The sequence below is a fragment of the Eublepharis macularius genome, chromosome 8, assembly GCF_028583425.1.
Source record: "Eublepharis macularius isolate TG4126 chromosome 8, MPM_Emac_v1.0, whole genome shotgun sequence".
Taxonomy (NCBI): Eukaryota; Metazoa; Chordata; class Lepidosauria; order Squamata; family Eublepharidae; genus Eublepharis; species Eublepharis macularius.
The window spans coordinates 33459475-33465474 of NC_072797.1; positions in this window are offsets into that span (position 1 = coordinate 33459475).

Here is a 6000-nt window from a genome sequence, read left to right on the forward strand (position 1 = left end):
ACTTCCTAGTGTGTGTTTGGACTCTGTTACAAGTGTGCCCCGTGCCTGCATTGCCATCTGCCACGGACCGTGCCTGTTTCCTGCTTTGGACTGTGTTTTAAAGTGTTGTTCCCCCTGCCTCCATGGAAGCCTGCCTCATATGGGCCCAAGCCGCTGCTAGCAGCCGGGCGCCTGCCGGGGAAACCTCCAGCGAGCCTGGCTAGGCGCTCCCTGGTCAGTTCCCGCCTGGAGCCTCCCGCGGGTAGGTTGCCGAGCTTGCCCTCGCTACCGGGCAGCCTGCTATCCAGCCCCAGCTATGCCCAGCCGGCATCCATGTTCTCAGGCAGCCAGAAGACCCTGGGAAGAAGACTGCTTTGAGAAGCCATTTCGGCGAAGCGGGCACACCACGTCCGCAGCGAGAGCCCCTCGCCCCGCTCTGCATATCTTAGGAGCCGCCCCGGAGAAGGAACTAAGTGCCGACCATCCCAAGCACTTAGAGAATGCATCTCAAAGGAACCTCCGCATTCCAGAAGCTGATGACATCAGGACAAGCCCTGTCCGCTGGAACATCCTTTCAGCCCACTTGGATTGCCCCCTCCCTCTTTTGTCCCCTCTTCCTGAGGTGTCACTTATCACAATCTGATTACCAAAGTGGCCCATCCAAGCCATTCAGTAGCCCATTAGACCCTTTGTTTTAATCTGTGAGAACCACCAAGTACAGCACCAGCCCCAGGGTACGTTTTGGGGTATTTAAGCTGGTCTCTCAGACCGCATGGTGCTTAGGCCATTCCTATCCAGACTTCCTTGCTGTCCGTCTGTGGTCCCAGTGCTGGCATTGGGCCACCTCGCTGTTGCGTCTCTGCTTCGCTTCAGGATAAGTGAGTATTCCCCCTATCATCGTTGGGAACCAGCTAATGCGAACGTCTCTGTATTTCCTACTCTGTATTTCTTAGACCTTGTATGTTCTTTGTATGATTGTGCAAGCTAGGCTTACGCTACACTCAATACACGTGTTTGGACCTTACTCCTTGTCTGCCTCTTTTTCACTAGAGTGTCTAGAATCAGGACCTCCGTAAACATAGGTTAAGATCCGCGCTTAATATTAATAGTTACAGACTGCTACAGCTAATTCCCCATTACAATAAAGAGCAGTTCTGTTAACAGTTTACTGGTGGAGAAAATGCGGGCATAACCCAGTTCGTGTGAATACACGTGAGTCGACACGCGTGTCTTCAGCGAACTGACTTAGAGGAAAATTTTCCAGACCTCAGTGTAAAGAGCGCAATTTAGCTCAGGGAATTAAAAGTGTGAGTGTGTGTGGCTCTAGCGAGCATTTCTATCTTGTGGGTTGGCTTTTCCCCATTTCCTCCTTCAGCCAGCTTTGGACTACTTGCCTTTTGTGGTGCACCGCGAGGCCCTCCAGCCGTTATAACCGGTGTACTGTGGGTGAGGACCTCTGAACTGGTGAAGTTCCTGGCCACTTTCCGGGCCGCCTAAACGCGTCTATGTGGGTGGGATCCCAGAAGTAGGCTCTATAGATATATATATCCTGAAGCAGCACATATAAAACTCTTTTCCGCCCTCCCCCGTCTCTCCTAAGTCCGTCCAAACCCCGTTCCTGCCAGCACTTAGGCTTCAATCCCCGCTCCGGAGGAAACGGGAAGGGATCGATAGTCCGTTCGTTCAGTCAGTTTAGCTTTGGGAATCTAAAGCCAGGTTCCTGAAGCCCCGCGGCAGCCGGCCGCACCGTGCTTAAGAGTTTTAAGGTAGACTCTTGGGCGCCTTTCCGCTTGCGAGTTTTATGTCAGACTCGTGGGCGCACCTCGCTTGGGAGTCAGTGGGACTCTTGGGCACACTTTTGCTTGGGAGTTGTTAGAACTCTTGAGCGCTTTTCTGCTTGGGAGTACCGTGGTTTTACTCCTGAGCAATTTTGCTTGGGGACTTGCAGAGGCAGTCCTTGAGCGCATTTAGTCTTTTGGTCGAGGCTTGGAGACAGTTTAACCGTTTGTCTCTGAGCGTGAGGCCTGGGGACACTTTGAGTATAGTTCTTGGGCAGAGAGCTTGAGAGCATTTTGGCTTCTGAGCAGAGGCTTGGGAGACCCCTTAGTTGCAGTTTCCGGGCAGAGGCTTGGGAACCCTTTTTGGTTTTCTGAGCACATAGGCTTGGGAGACCCCTGAGCTTTGGGTTTCCGAGTATAGGCTTGGGAGACCCCTGAGCTTTAGCTTCTAGGCAGAGGCTTGGAAGCACTGAGCGTTTTTGTTCTTGGGCTTAGAGAGCTTGAGAGCACCCTCCGAGCCAGTAAACGTTTCCTGGTCCCGTGGCTTGTAGGCAAGCTTGAAACGGGAATAGGAATTTTCCTTCTCCCCCGGTGGAGAAGAGCCGAGTGTAGAACCCTTAAAAATCCCCTTGAAGTAGAACCTTAAAACCCCCTGGTAAAAACCCTTGAGGACCTGAGGGAAGGATAAACCTCCCAAAAGGAACATAGAGAGGAAGAAGTTGTTAAAACCCTTGAGCAGCTTTAATCGCCCCACCCCTGGTGTCGCTGATCTACTCTTTAACCTCCCCCGAGATCAGCCTTAAACTAAAAAGTAAAAATGTACCGGGCAAACCCCACCGTGCCCCGCCTGGAGAAGTGGCTAGTCAAGAAGGGAGATTGCCCTTGGGAAGCCGGTTCCTTCAAGGGACCTGACCCGCTCCAGATAGTCAGAAGTGCCTTCCAAGATTTTTGTGAGAAAGAGAAACCCAAGTCGAGCAAAAAAGACAGATACGGAGCTTGGGCACTTTTCACTGCCTTACAGGACAGCGTGTCCCTGATAAATAAATTACAGATAGCGCAGGAAGATAGTGAGCAGGAGATAGAGAGGCTCAGAACAGCCCAGGACAGAGAAAGGAAGGAGCTAGAGGAGAAAGCCAAACGAGAACAGGACGCCCTGCATCTAGAAATCCAGAGTCTCAGGGCCAAACTAGTCGAACAGGAGAGAGACCATGAAGAGAAAGCAGTCGAGTGGCGCGCCGAACGCGTCAATTTCATATTAGAAAAGCAAGGATTAACTACCGCCCTCCAGGACGCCCAGCACAAGGCTGAAGCGGCCACCGCTCGTGCCGATATGGCTAAGCACGCATTAACGGAGGGACAAGAAGAGATTACTAAGCTCACCCATGCTGCCCGGTTCATGGCGGACCACAACCAGTCTAAAACCGCAGCCGCGGACCATTCAGCTTGTAAGAGGGAGCTAGAGGCCCTAAAGCGACACTTGGGGATGCAACAGGCCGTAATTTCCGCCGTGCACCCCTCAGCCCTCTTGGCCCTCCCAGAAGATAGTAAGGATAGCTGGGCATCTCAATTGCCCCAACCCGAGGAAGCCCCACAGCCCCTCCATCCAATAGCTACTAAGGAAATTGTATCCATGGACGAGGATGGCAGGAAGACAGACCGGGTCGTTAAAGAAACCCGCAATTGGAGGCCCGATGAGCTCCAAGCCATAGCAGACCGTATGGGACCCCTAAACCGAGACACGGCCATCCAGTGGTTCACCCATGTGACCACCTCCCAGCCCTCCGCTAGTGGTTCCGATGTGGCCCAGCTGGCCCGCCAATGCGCTGCCCCTGAAATAGTCTCGGCCCTGAATGCCTATATCTCTAACCGAAGGTTAGCCACCCACAGTCAGTACGGAGCAATTAAAGAAATTTGTGCATTCCTGTGGCCCACCAAGAGTTTGAAAGCCCTGTACATCGCAGAGTCTCAAAAACCCGGAGAGGACCCAGAGGCATATTTAGCCAGAAAGCAGCTTCTTGCTGAGCTAGCAGATGAAGTAGATTTAGATGCAAGCGATGTACCCGACTTTGACGAGTTAGAATTCAGGAGAGCAGTCTTAGATGGACTCAATAGTACCACCCGCCTAGCCCTGGCAGGAGTAGAGCCCGGGAGCATCTCATGGGGAGACCTGGAGTCTCGCATCAGGAGCATTGCTGGCCTGTTGCGAGAAACCGGCGCCATCCGCCATGTGAAGTCCCCGGCCTCCCATAGGAAAGAGAGTGAGCCCATCAACACAGTCACGTATGCCAACCATGGTCCCCACTCCCAATATCGGCCCCAAGGGCATAGCTCGTACTCAGAGCCTAGAGGTGGCATCTTGCGTGGGAGAAGCGGTAGCTTCACTCGGGGCCGCAGCCAAAGGGACTCTCATCCAGGAGTAACCTTTGCGCCCACCCCCAGTCACTACCCTTCCTCCCCACAGGGACCCTCTGAGCCCTGGAGACCTGCGCTGCCCTCGGCGCCCCCGCCCCCTCGGGCACCGCACACATACAATCACCAGGTCTACCCTCCCCCAAGTCAGGCTGACCCCTGGAGACCGCAGCCAAAGGACCATGAGGAGCCCTCTGACCTAGGAGAGCCGCCACCAGCTGGGAACCCCTTTTTCCAATAGGGATGCCCGGGGGTCACACATTACTCTCCCCACTTAACTGCCCGTGGGAGAAAACCAAAGGTTGAGGCTAGCCTTCGACCTCCGGGAACTAAAAATAGCTGGAAACTTAAAAGAGAGAAGGAAAGATTCCAAAGGGTGATTCGCACCCAGAACCCAGCACCAACTCTGCCAGACACCTCTGAAAGAAACCTGGCAGAGCTGCAAAATAAAATTCAGGAGCTCATAAGTGTAAATAGAGAACAGAATTTAAAAATAAATGATCTTAATAAAGAGAATGAGGAATTAAAAGAAAAATTAAATGCTTGCACAATAGAGAAAGAGCAGCTCCACAATAAATTCCGTAACATGCAGACTTTGCTGGAGAGCCAGAATAATGAAACCGCCACTTTAAAAACCCTGATGCAAAATCTCCTGGAATCCCAGAGACTCACTGAGGCCAGATTAAAGACTTTAGAGGAACAATCAGTGATTGAATCAGCACCCCGCCCCGCCAAAGGCAGTGAAACAGGTAGTCAGTCACCTTTGCCTCCAATTTCTGCCTCAGCCCCCATGCCCAAGAAGCCAGAATTCACTTTAGCCTCTGAGCATGTGCAGAGTTTAAAAGTCATTCCCCAAGAAATTGTCTTGGCTCCCATAGACTGCCCCCAGCCAAGCTATACACAGCCCACCGTGACTGTGCCCTCTTGCAATGATCCTGAAGAACAGGTAAACAAAAGTAAAAATGCAGTTCCTTCAAAAGAATTAAATTGCTTTGAGAATCCAGTGCTTGCAACTACACACCAAATAGCTTTCTCTCAGCCTTCCCTGACTAACACCCCTGAAGAAAACCTCATGTTGGGCCTGTGTGGTTTAATAGTGCTTGAGCTAATTCAAAGACATTTGTGTATCTGTTTGCACGTTTTAAAAGGCTCAAGCCCAAAACTTAATGAAAAGGTAGAGCCTCCAGCAGTAAGTGCAGTCAGGAATGTAATAATGCAAGTGAGCAAACTCCAGAAAGAATCCCAGTTGCTAGCAGCATCTGAAACAGACTGTTCCCACTCAGCGTTGCACCCCCACCCCTCATTGAAATGGAAAAACTGGCCAGACCAGGATTCTGACCTCCTCCCAGTTCTTCCTTTTGTCCTCTCCCAGGCTGAAGCAAGCCCAAATAAATGTAATCACTGGTTCCCTGTCAGAATTTGGAAGGGATTGGAACCAGGAGTGGAAAAGCCACCTTAAGGAGACTTGAGTTCAAGTCCCCGCAGCCCCCGTCCCTTTTTGTTGTGCAGTCTTAACTTTATGTGTGTGTGAACCTGAAGCCCAATTCCCTTTTGAAATTAGATGTAAAAAGCCAACTTGGCTTCATATAATCATTTAGTGTTTTTGTTATTTCTTGTCAGTTCTATTCTTTAACTTTCTTAGGCGGGCCCCATAGTTGGGACCCTTGGGGGGAACATGGCAACCGGGGCCAAGTGGGACCACCACCGAAAGTGATTCTTAATTGGATTTTAAGCCGCATGTTCGGAAAAAAATTACACAGGCAAAAGAGAGTTGCTGTGTGGAAGTGGTTGGAGAGGCTTTAGCCCAAAGGTGATTTCCAATACTGTAGATGCA